The 21,104-nt window shown below is 40.9% G+C and overlaps 1 protein-coding gene and 1 long non-coding RNA gene across 7 annotated transcripts in view; one reads left to right on the forward strand and one right to left on the reverse strand.

The window, feature by feature from the left end:
* LOC143688779 (uncharacterized) overlaps nucleotides 1–21,104 on the forward strand; it is a 114,703-nt gene that overhangs the window by 66,732 nt on the left and 26,867 nt on the right. The gene's annotated exons all lie outside the window — the stretch shown is intronic.
* Nucleotides 1–21,104, reverse strand: part of ZNF704 (zinc finger protein 704) — a 248,339-nt gene that overhangs the window by 52,491 nt on the left and 174,744 nt on the right. The gene's annotated exons all lie outside the window — the stretch shown is intronic.

Genomic DNA, 21,104 nt, shown 5'->3' on the forward strand with positions numbered 1-21,104 from the left:
CCCAAGTTTCTGGCTTGAACAGTAACTAGGAGCCATTTACTGATAAGCGAGAGACTGTAATTAGGGATGTTTAAACTTCAGTGCTCTCTTTGCCACTATGGAAGGTCAATCGTAGGAGTAGTTTCCATGTTGATAAAGTGAGGAGCCGTTGATATAGTTCACTGAGAGGAAAAGCATATTCTGGTTCATTAATTTCAGCCAGTTAACCCAGAATAGAGGTTCACAAGATAATGATAACTGTGAATTGAAATCAGCTTGTTTGAGCTTATTTCAATAAAGAAGTTAATACTGAGAGGCAAAAATGTATGCAATACAATGACATCAGATAAATTGTCCCACCAACTGAGAGATGAACATTTTCAAATTAGGGAATAGTTGAAGCAGCACAACAGAGGATTAATAAGCCATATCCACAAATGAATTGTCATTTTGACAAATGGGGCTTTCATTCACAGGTGTGCTGCATAATTTGTAAAAGCAATGAACTCAGAGATGGAAACTACATAGCATCACTTCACCACACAGTGAAAAGAGATTCCTAAACTGGAGAAAGATCACATGGTTCTCAGTTTTCTTTGGGCTGCTTAATTAAGCTCACCACAGTTACAAAAATTATTACAAGTTGGTGCTTCAACATCCACTATGCTACATTTTTTAGCCACCTTTGTACCAAAAAGTATCATTAAAAAGCTAGATTACTTTTTCAGTTCAAAGTACCAAAAGATGGGAATCTTTGAAATTTTCTTCTATACTTTTTCTCAGAGTACGTTAAGCTGTTTCTCAGCAAATTGTTCCATCAAAAGACCAAATTACTTGTTTCAGAGACTGACAATTAAAATAATCTTATAAAGTAGACTTGAAAGTAGTACACAGTGAAATTCACTCTGCAGAAGTTCTCGAGACAACTTCATACACTTAGGAAAAAACTGTGCATTCATTGGGCATACCGTTTAAAGATGTTGCACCATCCACAACTGACCAGATCCCAGTATTTGGGAGTAAAGGTGATGCCATTTCTTCCAGAAACAATGCCTCTTGGAATGCAACAGGGAAAGAAAACCCTTGAGGTAATTTTTTAAAAACTATTTTTGTCAAGAAATCTTCACACACGTACAGTCCCTACATGGTATACCAATCAATGGCTTACAGTATCATCACATAGTCCTGTATTCATCACCATGATCATTTTTAGGACATTTGCATCACTCCAAGAAAAGAAATAAATAAAAAAAACGCTCATACATCCCATACCCCTTACACCTGTTCTCATTGACCACTAGTATTTCAATCTATCTTGAGGTAATTTTGAGTGTGATGTTAACTCAATCTCCTTTTGGAGTCATGGTCCTTGGGGGAAGGACTAACTAGGAGGACAGAACATAGCAAAAATGTGTCTGCTGCCTTTATTTCTCTTCTCCCATCCATAAGGGTTGTGAGTGGCTTTGCGGATGTAATGCTATGCTTTAAGTTTTTGGTTTCAGGTAACACCAATGTATCTCTAACAGATGCACAAAAGAGCTGTTTCTTTCCATCATCCTTAGTGCATCTACCTAGCTGTACTGAATTGATCTCATCTTTCTTTTGGGGGATTTCCTATTCACTTACCTGCATTTGCAGGTGTTATTTTTGTTTATTATTTTCCCTCTTTACTACTTTTTCTATTGTAAGGTTGACAATTTTGAAAATTTTAAAAACGTTCTCATCCTTAAAATGTTCTCATCCTATCCCATAAAATTGTAGTGAAAATTACTTAATCTATCTTAACTTCTTAGTGCTATATATAATAGCAGAGTATAACTGATTAATGCACTAGCTGCTATTAATATTGCTTTTACTTTCACTTTTTGCTCTTTATTTCACCTTAATTCTTGATTAAACAAGTACATTAGGAAATTAAAAAAAAAATTAAAACTACCCTCTCAACCACACTGATTCAAAGGAACATTTCCTTACTTTGGTGAGGGTTTGGTTAAAGAAACTTCAAACCAAGAACGTTTGCTTTTAATTCAGAGGCAAAGAACAAAACTTCGAATAGATTGTTTTTAAAATGGAAGGAAAGGTTCAAAGGTCAGTGCTGAATAAAAATATGTAGTCTTTACGATAGTACATCCTCTATGAAATTTTTTATTTTTTATAGCTGTATGGTGGGGGTCACTTTTCATTCTTCTCCCATGTTAGTATTCCATTATTGCAGCAACATTTGTTGATTTTTTTTTTTTGAACATGCATGGCAGGCAAGAATTCTACCTCTGAACTACACTTGCACCTCTATGAAAAATTGTGTGATCATATAAAATGAAGACCAGGATTTAAAAATCAGATCCTGGACAGTTAAAAAAAGAGAGAGAGAGAGAGAGAGAGAGAGAGAGAGAGAGAGAGAGAGAAGCGCTTACTCTACAGGCTCATATAAAAGGAAAAAAGACCCTGGGGCACCCTGGGGCTTTTCCAACTATTTGTCCTCCTGGCTGCCAGGATCCCTGCACGGCAGTGTGGGGCACCCCTGCACAGGAACTGCAGGATCCCTGCACGGCAGTGGGGGGCACCCTTGCACAGGAACTGCAGGAGGCCTGCACGCAGTGGGAGGCACACCTGCACAGGAACTGCAGGAGGCCTGCACGCAGTGTGGGGCACCCCCGCACAGGAACTGCAGGAGGCCTGCACGGCAGTGGGGGGGCACACCTGCACAGGAACTGCAGGAGGCCTGCACGGCAGTGGGGGTCACACCTGCGCAGGAACTGCAGGAGGCCTGCACAGCAGTGGGGGGCACACCTGTACAGGAACTGCAGGAGGCCTGCACGCAGTGGGGGGCACACCTGCACAGGAACTGCAGGAGGCCTGCACAGCAGTGGGGGTCACACCTGCACAGGAACTGCAGGAGGCCTGCACGGCAGTGGGGGGCACACCTGCACAGGAACTGCAGGAGGCCTGCACGGCAGTGGGGGGCACACCTGCACAGAACTGCAGGATCCCTGCACGGCAGTGTAGGGCACCCCTGCACAGGAACTGCAGGAGGCCTGAACTGCAGGAGCTCTGACTTCTCTTTCCACTGTCCTTTACGTCTTTTTCTCTTGCTGACAAAAGGCTTAAGAACCGGGATAAGAAGTCCACCACGTGGCACAGGAAAACGGCATGACTATAGGGATAATGATTCCAGCCTTGGTCCAGGTTCCTAAAAGGACTTGCCATAGCAATGCCTTTTTCTTCTCCTATATCTTGGTCTAAGGGGCCTTTTTGTTTTTCCTCTCTCCATCTGCTTTGTATATTTTTTGATTTTCCACACTTTAAGGTGGAACATTTTTGTTTTAAAGGTCTAATTGATATTAATTCAAACATTGATGTATGTTTTTTTGAGTGAGAGAATGCATCATTTTTAATACAGAATGCATCATTATAATGTCCATATGTATTCTGCATTGCCAAAATCTACCACTTCATTTCAAAATAATTATTGAGCATCATAAAGTAGATTTCAGATTAATAATGAAAAGAGGAATAAACATTAGTATAATCAGAATGTTTTCATACTTGGATTACCTTTAAATTTCCCATTGGTATTGGAGTTCACCACCAATAACAAAAAAAATCAAAGCAGTACATTGCTAATGTCTCAGTTTATCATCTGCATTTCTCAGGGAGGATGTTTATCATGCTACATGAAACATTACCGGATGGTATGGCCTTGTGCTGAGTCGTGTGTTTGTTTTTATCTTTGTTTTAATTTCTTTTGTACACTACTGTCTAATTACTGAATAATTGGTGCTGTAAATTCAAATCCTTATAATTAAATGTGAAGACATGATACACAAAGAAGAATCTGCTACATCTTGTAGAAATTGCTGCAAAGGCCTCCTGGTAGATTCAGAGTTAAGGAAACAACAACACAACAAACTAGAGTGTTATTAAATGGTCCTGATTTAAACTGAATTGAATTTACTATTGAAAACCTTACTGATAGCATGTTTATAAAATCTTTTTCAATAATCTTTCCTTCAAGTCTTGCTTAACTGTATGGAACTTGATAGTACTTTAAATTATTTTAAAAATAGTAGTAACAATAGTTGTTGGCTTATCACTCTATATGAGATTTGGTCCTCAAGTTGATCTGACTTTGATGGATTAATAGGACTTAAAAAAGGGAGAATCACATTCCAGGCAGGGAAGTGTCAAGTCCTGGGCTCATTAGGAGATTGTTTAGGAAGCCTGCGTGGAAGGGTGTGGTGGGAGACGAGGCTGGACAGAGCTGACCAGATTGTAGGACTCTTGTGGGCCAGCTTAAGTGGTCCGTTGTGTTCTTATAAACAAAGAGAAGTCATTGAAATTCATGAACCTGGAGAGATGATCAATCTGTATTTAAAAATATGTCAAAATTGAAAATATAATGGAAAAGGAAGAAACTAAAGTCTGATTATTCGGCTATGTTTGCCGTAATGTCTCAATTCAAACTCAAAAAATTAGACTAAGAGACAGGTGCCCCTCTGTGAATAGAAACTATTCAGCATGAGTACAGTACCCTGTTGATACTTGCTGAGGACGTGTTCTGGACCTCTTTGGAAGAGGTGGTGAGGGTAATGGTTAAAAGTTCAGGCTCTAAAGTGAGTTAGATAACTTGGGTTCAAATCCAGACTCTGTCATTTAAATCATTTAGCTGTGTGACCCTGGATAAATTACTTAAACTCTCTGAGTTTCTGTATCCTTAACTGTTAAAGGAGATAAATGGTTTTATTTATTTTTAGGTTTGTTGAGGGGGTAAAGTGAGAAAATATAGGCAAGCACCAGTCCAGAATCGTGCCCATAGTAAGGGTTCCATGGATGTTAGCTCTTATTAACCTTCAAATTCATAAATATGTCCATAGCTTATATCCCTACATGAAAGAGGAGAGTATTAGATTTTTTATTGTTCATAGTCAGCACAAGCACTAGCTTTACTGTTTTCCATTTCTTTTCTTTTTTGGGGTGGTGGTGGTGGTGTTAGTTTCCATAAAGAACAAAACTGTTGTTACAACTTCACAGGACTTTATAAGAAGTGCTCCCCCCGGCACACGAGGAGCAGCTGCTGGCTCCCTCACGAGAGTTTCAAGTCGGTGCCTAGGCTAAGACACAGCTCATCACATCATGGATCTTCAGGATGATTCCCAAATAGCCAAGGCCTAGAGTGCCCATTTGGAGTTTCATGTTCAAAAGTTTATGTTTTTATATTGTATCGTCTCTTTTAGAAAATAGTTATAAGAACACTGGGGCCTACATTGCCAACTTTTAAAGTAGTCATTTAGTCCAGAGCAGTTGTTATTTCTAGATTCTGGGATGCTGTGCTATCTGTGTATAACCTGGTATTTCCCTGGAACTCTGGCTACCTGTGTAACACCTAAGGCTCCTGCACAGTTGGAGTTCTGCAGGTCTGAAAGTCAGCACTGCTGCATACGATAGCTGTTAAAGAAACTGAAAAAGAGATCAGGCTTCACTTAGAAGAATGAAGCTGGTCGGGTTGGGACTAAGGTAAATCAGAGTACAGAGGTAAGGATGACATTGTCAGTATTTTAGGACTTCACCTACTGTATGAGGCCAAAGGAAGAGAAGTTTATGTTCCCCAATACCTAAATTTTCTGTAGCACATAATCTAACTCAGCCTGTCAGGATAGCTCATTTAAACAACCCAAACACCTGGAGCCCAGAATGGGAATGAGGGCTTGTAATTCTCTATGGCTTTATTTAATACCTGGATACATCCCAGAGTACGTCGAGCAGATGATTAAAAAGATTGGCAAAATCCTTTGAGGGATGGGAAAAGAAGTAAGAAACTATTAAGCTTCACCACTGGGGAAACCCCTGATACTGTCTCAAATATTAGGGACTCCCAAGCCTTGATCTATTTTTTTTTAAATATAGAATATACTTTTATTGAGAAGCCTGTGGCACAGATATGGGTAAAATTAGTAGCCTCAGACCAATCTGACACTTATGTGCTTTAATGCAAGGACATTTAGACTCTTCCACCTTTCATTTTATACCAACTGACAAATGTACTGAGTATAAGCAGTTCTTGTATATTCAAAAGAGCTAGGACGTCTTTCAGAATAAATAAATATCTATTATGCATATGCTATTCACGAGACAGGTCCAGAACTATTCAACAAACATTTATTAAGCACTTACTGTATACCTGGCATTTTGCTAAATGCTGGTGTTACCAAGGGATAATTAACAGAACTTCCCCTTGAAAAATTCACCAAGCCCTTGATCTACAGGCTTGATCTTGTGAAGCTTAATTCTGCAGCAGAAAAGCTAAACCTACCTATAATTATGCCTAAGAGTTATTTCCAGAAAACCTCTTTTGTTGCTCCTATGTGGCCTCTCTCTCTCTCTCTAAGCGCAACTCTGCAAGTAAAATCATTACCTTTCTCCTTATGTGGGGCAGGACATCCAGGGATATGAGTCTCCCTGGCAAAGTGGAACGTGACGCCCTGGGATACGCCTGGTCCTGGCACTGTGGGATTGACAATGCCTTCCTGACTGAAAAGGGGAAAAGAATTGTAACAAATAAAGTATCAGTGGCTGAGAGAGTTCAAATCGAGTTGAGAGGCTATTCTGGAGGCTACCCTTATGCTAGCTTCAGCTAGATCTTGCTAATTACTATGGTTTGCCAACCCTCAACCCAAACCATTCCAGTCAACCCTGAAGAACACCTAATACTTCAACTGAAATTCTATAAAAGTTTCACACATTGAGATCACTTTCCAGAAAACTACAGCCTCCAGATGGGTTCCTAGACCAAGTAAGTCCTGAAACTCAGATGGGCCAGCCTCTCCAGAACATCAACTAGTTCCATCCCTCTATCCCATATTGTTGACATCCCTTTCCCACAGGAAAAAGTTAGAATGGGCATTGCTCAAATACCCCTAAAGATTGGGAGAAGGATGAACGGAAAAGGAACAGTTATAACAGAGAATATGGGATTTAACAAATGAGTATGACTACTGAATCATTATATTGATGTTTCTTTCAGTCTCCAGTGTCTTAGAGCAGCTGGAAGGAAAAACCTAAAATTGTGGAACTGTAACTCACATCAAACTCTGAAATGTGTTCTGTAACTACTTGTTACAATGTCCTTTTAAATTTGTTTACATATATTCTACATTTCACAAAAAAAATGTTTAAAAAAAAGAGTTTATGCTTACAGTACTCACACTGGTAGTCTTGGCAAGTGTAGGAACTGCATGAGACCCTGGGAATATAGTTGCAAAGAAAACTGGTGGATTCTTTGCCCTCCTGATCTAGGGGAGAAGCAGACTTTAACCAAATACAGACAAGTAAGCACAAACTACATATGTGATAAATGCTGGGAAGGACTTTGTGATTTGATGAGGACTCACCTAGTTAGTTCCTGCTACAGGGAGAAGCATTTTGATATTGGAAGCAAGAATTGGCGTTACCTGGCTGAGGGGATGGAAGAGCTTCTGGGTGGTGTAAGAGCCTGAGCAGAGGCCTGCGTCAAAAAAGAATGGAAGGGCTGAGCATGGTGTGCCCTGGCCAGGCAAGGAGACAGCCTAGGTGGGTCCTCAGAAGTTACTCAAAGGTTTTTTTAAATTCTTTTGCAGGGGCAGGCACCGGGAATTGAACCCGGGTCCCCAGCACTGCAGGTGAAAACTGCCTGCTGAGCCACCGTGGCCTACCCAATATGCAAGGAGTTTTAGCCTTTATCTTAAAGGCACCAGGAGGCATTGAAGTGTTTCAGGCAGAATCTGGTTGCAAGAGGTCAGATCAGGTTGGGGTGATGCTATCAGATTTGTTTTCCAAAAGCTCACTCTGGCTGCCTCATAGAAAAATGAGTTTCTTGAGTTTGACAACTGTTCTTTTATCTGAGGAACTGATTGCCTGGGTGCCTGCTGCAACAGGTGGCAGAATGACATCATCTACAACACAACGAGGCAATCAGTGGAGTGTGTTGGAGTGACAGACACGCTCCCAGCCCCAGGTCTTATGCCCCGCAAGGCTGCCCTGGCCATGCTCAGCCATGGCTGGGGCTTACAAGGCCAGCTGTTGTTTGTGCTGCAAGAAGCCGTTTGCTTATTTTGAGCCACTTCAGGTCTGAATGTCATCTGCTTGGAGGGTGCGTACAAACATAGTCTCTCTGTTAGTCCAATTAGCTAAGAGAGAAATCTTTTACACCTGGGAGAGCCATAAGAGATTTATCTGCAATTAAAGTGCTATAGTAGCAAATGGAAATAAAAATGAATAATACATTCCTTAGATGAGCACTAATCCAGTTCCTTAGCAACTACCGAAATCTGCTGTCTAGACCAAGTTCAATCACTTTTAAAACTTGTGATAATCTTAAAATAAGGTTGAAAATAAAAACTCTTCCATTGGAAAGGCGACAGTGCCCATTTTCTGTCTTGGAATACTGGAAGAGCTTCTACTAAAGGTTTGGAAAATTGGACTCAGTAACTATTAAGTGTGGCTAAGCACTATAGCTTGATTTCCTTTCTAAAGGAATCTTGTGGTAAATGTTGTAAACGTTAACTCTTCCATTTTAATTTTAGCTGCTGTTTCTCATAAAGCTATAGGGAAGATCATGGAAGCTGCTTATTGGAATAAAGGGTCCATGGACTTGATCAAACAAGGCATCCAAGACAGAAAAATGAGAGCAAATACATCCTTATTCATAAGAAAATATGGGTCAGTTTATCTCAAACCACCTGTGTGGGAGGATCATTTTAAAGACATTTCCAGTCTGTTGTGGCTCAATACTTTTGTAAAATACAATAAAAATAGCCCATGGGTGGTACTATACAAATTTCTAAACTGATTACTCTCAATTTCTATACCTCGCCTAACTTAGACAGGAAACAAAGAGCTTGCAGCCTGGCACTTGCCTCTCCTTGGGCAATAGTTTGAGTAGCAGAGAGCTAGGCAATTGCTTGATTTCCTTGTCACAGTGCCTGTAAAGGTAACAGCCAATCCTGTCCCTCCTCTCCTTCCCTACTCTGCTCCTTTGCCACTTCTCTCCTATCCCCTGCTTGATCTCTGAACTCCACCTTCCATCGTAAACAAAACCTCACAGGTCTCCCCTGCCTCCCCTTTAACTATACTCTGGCTCTCTCTTGAAAACCACTCCCTCTTACCCTTGGAGTGACTCCTCTTGACACTCACCCCCCACCAGGCCTAGCAGGGGGGTAGAGGTGGGGGTGGGCTGTTGGCCTTTTACTTGCTTCCCCTGGGAAACCATCACTCTTCAGCCTCTTAGTCCTTTGAGGCTCAGGACATGCAGTAATACCTCTTTCTCCCTATCTTTGTTTGCCAGAGCTGCTGTAACAAAGTCCAAAGACTAGTTGTCGTAAACAATAGGAATTTATTGTCTCACAGTTTGGGAAGCCTGAGGTCCAAAACAAGGTGTCAGCAAGATGGCTCTTTCTTTGTAGTCTGCAGCATTGTGGCGGAGGCTTGCAGCAATCCATAACTCAATCTGCCTCCGCCACATGGCCATCTCCCTCTCTGTATGTCTCTTGACACTGGGTCCAAATTTCCTCTGCTTATAAGGACTCCAGTCATATTGCTTTAAGGCCCAACTTCATTCAGTTTGGCCTCACCTAAACTAATACCATCTTCAAAGATCCTATTTACAAATGTGTTCACAACCGCAGGACCAAGAGTTAGGGGGCAGCGAGTCTTTGTGGGGGGAGTGAGTCAATCCATAACCCTCCCCCTGGCAATTTCTGGCATCAAACAACCTTTTCATCAGCATCCCTCCCCACTGCTCCCCATATTCATAAAATATTTTGGCATATGGATTGTAACCTTTATTTTTACTCTACCTGAAATTATGATCCTAGGAGGTGTACTGAAAACATCCAACACCCTAACTTCAAAATTTTAATCTCTATAACCCCAATAATAACATTCAGCAAAGTGCTGAACTTCAGAGGAAAGGGGCTGCAGTCAGCTAGACTGGGGTTAGTCATCAGCACCACCATTTATAGCCGAGTGATTATCGGCAAATTCCACAGCCTTGCAAAGCTTCATATTCCTCATCTATAGAATGATAATAATACTCACCTCATAGGATTCTGAAATGATTAAATGAGATAATATATGAAAAATATCTGGCATGTACTAAGCATTTAATGAATGATAATTATTGTTATCAGCATCATCATCACCATCACTTACCTACACTCTAACTTCAATGAACTATTCTCAAGTTAAAAACCTGGATTTTATGTTCGGGAGCCTGGATTTTAATCTGTTAGCAATGGGATTCTTAAAGAGTTCTAAGGAAGGAAATAACTTTTACGGGGGATTCATAACCCAGTTTATAAAATCCATAATTTTTAATAGGTAACATTGTTCTTATTAGAAGCCACATAAAAATTATTTGACTCTTTCATCTTCTATTAGTTGAGTTTTTCTTCTAAACTCACTATTTTTTCTGACCTGATTATTGTTGCCAAAAATGACACAGTGACTTAACCCTTCTAAAAATGCATAAATATATTGTATTCTTTAGCAGCCCCCTTTCTAGAATTTATGTATATGTACATACTTTTATTGTTTTTAATTCTAATTTAGGTTATTTTTGACTGGCTTAAAATAAATTCTGTCACTGTTGTAGTATTCACTAAGTCCAAATAAATCTTTAAAATACATTTTTCAATGCAAAAATAAAAACCTGGATTTTACACATGTACATATGTAAAATTACATACATATTTATAGGTGAAATAATATGACAACTAGGATTTGTTTTAATATATTCCAGCCTCCCATGTCCCCATCCCCACAGGTATGAATTGGGAGATAAGATGAACTAATATGGGCAAAATGCTGATAATTTTGAACCTAGGAGGTTGGTACTAGGGGTTCATTAGACCATTCTATATTTATGTGTATTTGAAATCTGAAAAATTCACAATAAAATAAACAATATGAGCACAAAGAGAACACCCCATAACCTGTTATGACTCTATCCCAACTTCACACTCTCCCTTCTAGGGTACTTGCTCTTCCTTCTCCGAGAAACAGTCTCTTGATTCCTCCCTTTTCTCCTAGGCCACCAGCTCATTGCCATCTACTTCTTTTCCACATTCTGGGTTTACTGGTTGATCACCTGGACTTTCTTTCATCAGCATCCTTGACTCCATCGTCTTCCTAGCCTTTTGTTTCATTGGCCCAGAAGAACCAAACCTGATTGAGTCCTACCTGGCTTCTCTTTCCTTGCCCACTCTCAGGCAGCTAAATGCTAATGGACACCATCAAAAGACTGCGGTCTGGCTCCAACCTCAGCACAGATCCTACACGTGCTTAACTTCAACAGCTCCTTCAAACATCCTTAGTCAGCATCCTTCTTTCCTTTCAGCATTATTCTACATCTTCACTTCTCTCTTCAAGACTCGAGCTCTGCCACACCAAACAGGACTCTTACCTCTTGTTTTATGGAGGATCTCACACTTTGCTTCTTCTTACCTCCTTTTTTTTCAGTCTCACAGTAATTTAAAATGTTGTTTGTCCCGTTTGAAGCCACTGTCTCTCCCTGTACTATCTTTATCCTCTTCCAACAAACCTTGCTCTACCTTACTCTCTCCTGTTTTCATTAGTTTTTTCTTCTCAGTCTGTTAACATGCTTGAGGTTTTTTTTCCCTCCTGCATTTCAGGGACACTAAGCAGAAGTAGTCAGAGAGAGAGAAAAGAAATAAGGAGAGGGAGGAGAGTGGTTGTAGAGTACAAGGGGGAATATAATTTCAAGGAAGTTCAGATGAACAGCCTCAAATGAGGCAGAGAAATAAGCTGGATGAGAACAGGCAGGGGGTTACTGGAATTAGCAATAAGGAAGTTGGTAGAGATTTTAGCCGGAGTGGAATCTGGATTGATGTGGGTTGAAGAATGAGTGGGAACTAGAAGGTGCAAAATTGGAGTCAGAGGTTTTACACAGCTCTTTAGGGACCCTTGGCCATGAAGGGAAGGACAGAGAGTACAGTTCCCGAAGGGTGTTGGAGTGTCTTTGTTTTGAAAGGAATACTAGCATATTTAAATGCTGGTAGAAAAGAGCCAATAAAGATGGAGAGGTTGAAGACACCGCAGTGAAGGGATAATAAGCGGACAAGGTCTTTACTGAGGCAGCATGGAATAGGGTCCTGGGTTCAGATGGAAACAGCTTTAAACAAAAGAGAAGCTACTGTGTTTCCTAAGTGGAGGGAAGAGAACAAAGATTCCCTGGATGCAGACACATTTGCAAGTATGGTGCTTGGGATGTTACTGGTTTCTCTCTGGAGGGCTGTGCTTTATTTTTCCTCACAAGTAGATAGTTTCTCCGTGGGAATTCAAGTGTTGAAGGGTTGAAATCATTGATGTGGGTAATGGGAGAGGAAAGCAAGCAGGATACAAAAAATGAAGCAGCACTGAGGGTTCTTCCCACCAGTCAGTTGTGTGCTGAAGTGGGAACCCTTGATTCATGTGGTAGTGATGACAGAGTCACCATCGTAACGATCCCATTACAATGGAGGTGGGTCTGATGGCTGTGCCCAGATTCTGGGAGTAGAAGCTGTGAGGGCAGGCTGCTGGATTGATGCCACGCAGGATTTTACTGGGTGAGTTCAAGGAATGGGAGCACAAAAATAAAGAAGGCATTGGTAAAAATGTGTTTGGGGCGCTAGCCATGGCGTCTTGGCTGGATTAGCAAGTGAGTGAAGGCTAGAGGAGGTCAGAAAATAGGGGTAGTGGAAGTAAAAGCAAGAAGGAACTGAAAGACAGGAGATTATGAGCAGGAGAGGAGTACTAGAGATTGAGATTTCATATGTAGAAGTTCTGGGAGATGGCAAGTTTCCAGGTGTGGCCCTAGGAGCAGGGTAGAGATGGAGGAGAGATAAAGGACCACGAATGGTCAGACGGGGCACTAGATGATCCCTGATGTCATCCAGGATAATGCAGGACTTGAAGAGGAGGAGGACACTGTGATCAGGTGGTGCAATCCTCGACTAAAGGTGAGGGACCTGGATGTCAGCAGAGTCGAGAAGGGTAATGTGGAAGATGCCTCAAAGGAGCAGGAGGTTTACACAAGAGTGGAGAGGCAGTGGCTTGGAAATCGGCATAAGGAAATAGGGAAATACATTCCTGGGAGGTTCCCACTGCCTTCTGGATAAGATTCACATTCCTCTGCAGGAAACACGGCACCCTCTCTCATCTGGCTACTCCCCACCTCTCCCCCATTTCACCACAAGGGTTGTGCAGTGCAGCTCTTTCAACTCAGTGGTAGTTCTCCTGAAGGTACTCTCTCTCCCCTCCAGACTTCTACACGAGCTTTGCTCACCTTCTCTTCTCCACCTAGTTCTACTCACCTTTTGAAAATAAGCTCAGCCTCACCCCTGGGAAGGTTCTGTACACCCACCACGCTGTGTCAGGTGTCACAGGTCCTGTATTGCACTGAATGGGTTACTTGTGCTCTTCCTTCTTGTCCCCAACTTCCCCACCCCGGGGATCAGGACTGAGCCTTGCATCCTTGCATTCCCAACGCTTAGCACATGAAATTGTTTAAGGTTAGTTCTTAATGAATGTGTTTTGGACAATTAGCATTAAGTATTGGCAGTGGCAGCTGCTAAAGGGGCAGGGATGCACAGCAAGCAAATCTGAAAAATTCCTGGAGTTATTCTCTGCTCTCTCTCAACCTATTAGCCTGGGTAATTTCTTCAGTTCCTCTTCTGGAGAACAATTCCTTAAAAATTCAGCAATTGAATAAATCATACATATGATTTTTTTTTTTTACTGGTCCTAAAAATTGGTGGCCTATCCATGCAAAATTTATTTTGTTCTAGCAACTATGACAATTCTTCTGTATTCACAGAGGCTCACAGATGTCCATGAACTCTAGAATGTCAGCAATAATATTATTAAATAATAAGTTTCATATTACAAGTCCCCTGAAAATCACTGTGGGTGATGAGTTGGATTTCTTGATGTGAACAGGCTGAAGAGCCCAATTCGGGGAGGAACTGTGAGCAGCCCTCTGTGCCCTTCACGCTTTGTAGGTTTGGCACTTTGACTGCAGCCAACATATTCTCCCTGGAGTCACAAGCTAGCCTTAAATTCACACAGTTCTCTCCCTGCCACAAAGCCACTGTGCACCCGTCCAAGCCCTCTCCTGGGACCGCTACTGAGGCCTCACATGATGAGAAAAGGAGACCCCAGGGGACATGCCAAATTCTTTAAGTTCTTCTGGAAGTATCTGCTTTGTGTGTCTCTCTTTGTGTTTATGTCTATGAAGTTTGATGTCTTGTGTGGATCTGGGTGCGTTTGTGTGTCTGTGAGTATCTATGTGCACAGCTATGTGTATCTGTGTCCTGTGTGGGTCTGTATATGTCTGTACATTGAGTCTCTGTGCGTGTCTATATTTACATGGGTAGGCATTGTGTGTGGGTCTCTGCATGAGCGGGTGTATTTGTGTAACCATCTGTGTGAATGTCTATTCCCTGTGTGCATATCTGTGTGTACGTCTCTGTGTGTGTGTGTGTATGTATATACACATCTGTGCATGCTCTGTGTCCTGTGTGGACCCGTGTGCTCTGTGCATGGAGGAGGTGATGGGCGTTGGGGGTGACTGTGCCCCCGGGCCCTGCCTCCTCGCAGGGGTGGCCAGGCTCCTTCCTCCCAGCACTCTAGGATGGCAAAGTCCTCACTTGCTTCTCTCCATCCCACTAAGCACCCAGCTGCTGCTCAGCAATGGCCAAAGCAAAGTGGACAAACTCTCTGGATAGGGCTCTCGGATGTCCAGGAAACTTTCTAACCAGGCTGCCTGTGGCCACACTGCTGTCTGTCCATGTTATCCGCCAGTCCATCCTGAAGACTGGGGAGCACCTTGTTTGGCAGAACTTGCCAGACGTGCGGGGCAAGGGTTCCCGGGTTAATGGGGATGAAGTGTTCCGTGTCATTTGAGGAGTCAGGAGGTTCACAGTCTGCCTGATTATGTCCACAGTTATCCTCCTGGAAAAAACTGTAATTAAAATAGCATGTTTCACTCTTACATTTGTGTCCAAGTCAGGCCATTCCAGACTAGCAGTGAGGTTAATTACGTTATTGCTTGGAGGCCTCAAATCCATTTCAAGCCTTAATAATGTAGAGAACTGCCAGCTACATTTTATAGTGATAATAGTTATTTCATGAGAACAGTAATTTTACAAAGAGTTGTTGGAGAAAACAAATCCAGGTGTTTCCTGGATTGCCAATCTAAGAAAAATAAGGTGATTTTCTCCCTCGCTTAAAAAAAATAAGATTAAAGAACATTGCGTTTTTTTTTCCTTCAATTTTTGCTGCTTTTCTTACCTGAAATAGTAACATTATCATGTTGATGATAGACCCAAATGTGGGCTAGGAGTGACAGTTGTAACCAGTTATCATTTTGCTCTTTCAAAGGGGGAGACTCAAGCCATCCCCAACTGTTACAAGCTTCCCCAGGAACAAGACGGAGACCTTCTTCTCCCTCTGATAAAGAAGCTTTAGAGCCACCCCTGCCAGCTGGCCACACTGAACGGCATGGGGGTATGTTCTGAAAGAAAAGCCTGGCCCTTCACGTGTGCCACTCCTGCACTTCAGTTGAGCAGAAGAGAACTACGAGACGTGGTCAAGGGGAATGATTTTGTCACATGCACTGGACTGCAGGAGAATTTGGGATTTTTATTTTATATATATATAAATTTATAAATATATATATAAAAATACATATATTTAAACTTTTTATTGTAGCAATGTTTATATAACTCAGAATTTCCCAAATGGAATTCATAATATCGTGCTACCATCACCAACACTCAACATCCATGACCCCAACTCCTTCATCATGCACACAGAAACTTCACCCATTAAGCACTAACTCTCCCTTCCTCTCTTGGCCCAGCCCTGGGTAACCTGTAATCTAGTTATCTGTCTATGAATTTGCTTATTCTAGGTCCTTCATACACACAGGATCATACAATATTTATTTTTTTGTGTGTCTGACTTATTTCACTCAATGTCATGTCTTTAAGGTTCATCCAGGTTGCCACCTGCCCCAGAACTTCCTTCCTTTTTACAGCTGAATAATATTCCACAGTGTGTACACACCACACTTTGTTGACCTATTCATTTGTTGGTGGACAGCTGGGTTGCTCCACCTTTTGGCTCTTGTATATAATGCTGTTATGATCACTGGTTGTTTGAATCCCTGTTTTTAATTCTTTTGGGTATATACCAAGAAGTGAAATTGCCAGGTCATATGGTAATTCTAAGTTTAACTTTCTGAGGTTTGTTATTATCTTTTACTTTTGGTTTATTTCATGTTTAACTTGTCTGATACCTGCATACTTACAGACACTTCTGGGTATACCCATGGCAGGGCTGATGCCTCTACTGCCTTATGCTATGAAGGGGGGGACAAAGTGATAAGTGATGTAGACCGAATTAATTCCCTTTAAGGTGCATAAATTCTGGATTTGCTTAAAAAAAGGCAGACAAGGGGATGTCTTTTTTTTGTTACTGCATCTTCTTTCTTATAATAGCTAATTTTTTTGCGCATTCATGATCCAGATACTTCTCATACACTACTTTAAACTGCAATAGCAGGTTGAGATTGCTGCCCCATTTCACAAAGGAGACTGTGGTTATCTTCTTAGGACACTCAGCTTGCCAGCCAGGCCTGCCCTATTCCAATAGCCCAATGGGGTCTTCACACCATTCAATAATATTGTTTTCATGACTATCTCTATAAGCTTGCTTTTAATTTGAGACATGTAAGTAATTTCCTATAGTTGAAATACATATTTAAACTAAATGCAACTCATCAGAGTACACATTTTACTTTTCCTTTATTACATTAAAATTATCTTACGATGAAAAGAATTCCTTTTACATTTATATGGGTGATGCTACATTAATAGGAACATAGCATACAAAAACTCAAATGAACAAAAAATGAATTAAATTATGGCTCTAATACTCATATTACAAAGGAGTATTTTGCTTTCCAAAGGATTCTCTGTAAGTTTTCTTTAAATAGAATTCTTATAACATGCTTAAAATGTTTCAAATAATTAAATTTCAATTCAACTCATATACCTGATTCTAACCCCAGCACCAATACTTGTTTTATGCTTTAGTTAGAACTATATGAAATTGTTGATATTTGCTATTTTTTTTAACTCTACAAAAGGGGAAATTTCATATGGTTCAACCTGTTGTTTGTGCTTATTCAAATATTTATCTTTAGTTTTACAGACTAAATTTGAACCAGTTTATCCTCATTTTAAATAGATTGTCTCAGATCAAAGAGCCAGGCAGTGGCTCTCTTTCCTAAGGTATGCACTGTGGGCAGTTTTATTTCTGGAGCTGCCTTTTATTGGGGGATGAGCTCCTATTAATATAATTCCAACAGTCTTAATTCATTAACCCCTATCATGTGCAGAGTATTGTTTCAGGCAGAATTCTTCGCTCCACAACTTGTCAGCACTCTATACAAAGTACTTAGAATGTGCAGATTCTTAGAAATGGGTAGACTATCCATATAACCCTTTAGAGGATTCTCATACATGCACAGCATTACTGAACTGCTGCTTCCCATGTATATTTTATCCAAATTACTGATATGTTTCCATCAATTCAACTTGCTGTTATATGATGACACTTTTAGTGCCGTTATTTTGTTCCTAGTAAATGGTAATTCTACCATTCTTTAAATTTGCTCATAACAACACAATGAAATCAAACCTATTTATTGAACACCCAAATGATGAACAATAGCACATTTAACTATTATCTCTGTGCAAGACTTTAGAAAGGAACATGACTTTCCCAAAGGGACAAGCTGAAGAATATGATATAGTTAGAAACACAATGCAATGGTTACTGCTGGGCATAACAGTAGATCAGAAACAGGGCTGGGTGGCCACTGGCCAAGGCATATCCAGTTTCCTGTAATAAGAGGTGGATGAATACAGGTTAGGAAAGCCAAACAGGGCTTAGGCTAAAGCTGAGAGCAGTTTCCTGTTCAGGGAAAGCAAAACATTGAGGGTACTATTTCACATTTCTTCTGAAAACAATATAAATAGCTTATAAGCCTAGGATGCTAGAATTAAAATTTAATGTAAAAAGTATCACTAAAAACGATTGTATAGCTATCAGGTATAAATAATATTTTCCACGTCTGTTGTAATTTTTCACTCATTTAGGTTGTCATACTAGTGTAGCACAAGTTTATAGGAGCACTTATAGTAAAAGCACATTGCTTAAATTATGCTGCATTTACCACATTTACCGATTAAATGAATGTTTCAATGCTATGCTATTATGAAGTTCTAAACATTTCAAATGCAAATAGGTCTCTATTAGTCAACAGATCAGTGGTTACCTATCTGTCTTCTTTCCTTTTTTCTTTTTTTTTTTTTTAATACTCATTAGGAAGGCACATAAAAATTGCCTTTCCAGAGCCCATTAAAACTGATTATTAAAATTCAGGGGAAAAAGGATTTTTAAGTGTGACATGTCACTAACTTCATTAACATTTTTTTTCTCAACTGGTATGTTACTCTACAAAGGTTCAATAGGCATTTGCTTTCCTTTGTAAGCAGGTAAATCTTCTAAAAGTTCAGAGAAGTAATAATAGCTGCTGCATCAGTTTGTGTCCTCCAAGAGGCAGACACCAAGACAGAATCAGTTGTGCAAGAGATTTTGGGGAAGATGCATATGAAAGATAAAGAAGGTGGGAGCATGAGAAAGCAGGGAGAGCCTGCACACCACGACGCAAAAGGGAGCGAGGAAAGGAAGGATTGGGTTGGAAGCACTTCAGATCACAGCAGTTTTGAGAAAGTCTCAGCCCAAGCATTCAGGAGCCCTGAGCAGGGCTTGTTTGTGAGAAGAGTCCCTTGTCGGCAGAATTATACCTGCTCGGCACTATGCCACTGGATGGGAGCAGGGAAAAAGTGATCTTGGATGCTACTGTGGTGGATCCTTGAAGGGAGGTCTGAGCAATGGACTTCCATGCCCATCACAAGTGCTATTTCTCTTTTGCAGGATGATGCACTTTAACAGTGGAATCTCATTTCTTTCAGAAAAAGCTGTAAAGTCCCTGGGCTAGATGCTCTCATCAGCTTCCCCTGAGATATAGTCCTCGGGGGCCAGCTGTCTGCCCCCATGTTCTTCCCGACCAGGTCTGGGTTACCTTCATTCTCATGGTGCAGAGGAATCCAACAGTCAAGTTGAATAAAGCATCCGAGAAGATGTTCTGCCTCCAGAACCATTCAGGGTTCTCCAATATCTCCCCAAGAGCTACCTTTACTATTTTCTTACCTGGTTACAGCCAGAGTACAATCTACTCCATTAGATAAATAAATCATAATAATTAATATTTATATAGCCCTTATGATGCACCAGGCATTGTTCTAAGCCCTGACGTTCATTAACTCTGTTAATTCTCAAAATGTTCCTACAAGGTCAATATTATTGTTATCCCTATTTTGAGGGATGACAAAACTTAGACACAGAGAGGTAACGTAAAGTAAGGTGGTGGAGGGTGGACTTCCTTCCATGTACTTGGGCATCATGGTATGCATTTACCCACTGTGCTAGGGACGGAAGCTGGCACAAATTAGGTAGGCAAAGAAGGTGTCAGACATGTGAACTGGAACTTAGCACAGGGTGCTAGTTCCCTGGAAAGTGGGAAAGCCTCCAAGCTGGTGACCAGTGGTAGCCACTGTCCAACTATGCCAGCCTGGTGGTGGGGAGGGAAAAGGCTCATCTGGGCGAGATTGGGCCTACTGAGGCACTGCAAGGCAGGCAGCAGAACCCTGGGCCTCGAGGAGCACGACTCTTACCAACAGCACTCTGGTGGTTCTTGGTGCCCTTTCTGCCTCAGTTCAGATTGGTTCTGGAGCCGTGCATTGTGGAGCCTGCTGGTGCAGGTGCCAGAGACTACATACAGTTCAGCAGGGAGACAGAGACTGACAACGGTCCTAATGATGGTGACAGTTCTGCCAGTAGCAGCAACCAGAGTGGATGGTAGCAAATGGCAGCAGTCTAATGGATATTGAGCCTAATGATGTTTTTTCTTTCCCACATTAAGTGTGAACAGAGCAAGTCAGGTATAAATGCTGTATCAGAAAAGAAAAATGCATACATATGTGCACCCAATTTTGTGTATGATTTCAGTGCACTGATGCCTCCCCTAAAATTGATCCATAGTCTCCCATGGGTTAATATTGTTTCAAAATAACTTAAGACAGAACTTGTAGAACTCAAAATACATAGCCTGGCTTTAAATGGTAGACCTGGCTTTAAACGGTCCTATGACAAAAGGCAGTCAAAGAACCAGTACGATTGTTTTATAAGAAGGATTCCCGGAGGATCACAGAAACCACTATTGAGGCTCAGGATTTTTTGCCTTTTGTGCTGATGAAATTAAAAGCAGTGGGATCATATGATTTCTGCAAATGCAGGTAATGCCTGATTCATCTTTTATCATTCCTGGAGGATTGTCCACCTCCATCTATTGCTGCTTTGCTAAGGTATCCAGCAGGCTGAGCTATGCACAGCTCCCAGTCCAATCCAATGGTGGCAGTAAGTTCACTGAAGGCAAGCTCTTCTGTCTTTAAAAATGCCTTTAATAAGGCTCCATCTAATGGAATATATATATATATTACAATATATATATATATAACTCATACATATATATATTATATAAAGCATTTACTATAGAATTGAGGGAGTTTTGTCATGAATGGAGAACCGTTTTAGAGGCTGAAGAAAAGGTAGAAGTAAAAAGCACTTCTCTGGATGAAGAAACATCAACTGAGTTCCATGACATTGCTGCTTAGGGTTATTTTGTAGATGATCTGGGGAAGGAGGGTACAATAGACTTTTTGGGTCTATAGATGATCCTGCAGATAATGAGATGGATTTCAGAAGATATTTTAAAAGTATATTAAATGGATGAAAATATCGGTATATTTTAATATGGGCAAGTACAAGGTAATCGAAGCATTAAGAGAAAAAAGTATCACAAACATCTAGGTATGTGAGATCTGAGGGATCAGTTACAACCCAGAAGTGTGTCCTGGGATTAAGTGATAGAACCCATTGATAGGAAAACTACCTCAAGG

This window comes from Tamandua tetradactyla, chromosome 6 (assembly GCF_023851605.1).
Source record: "Tamandua tetradactyla isolate mTamTet1 chromosome 6, mTamTet1.pri, whole genome shotgun sequence".
Taxonomy (NCBI): Eukaryota; Metazoa; Chordata; class Mammalia; order Pilosa; family Myrmecophagidae; genus Tamandua; species Tamandua tetradactyla.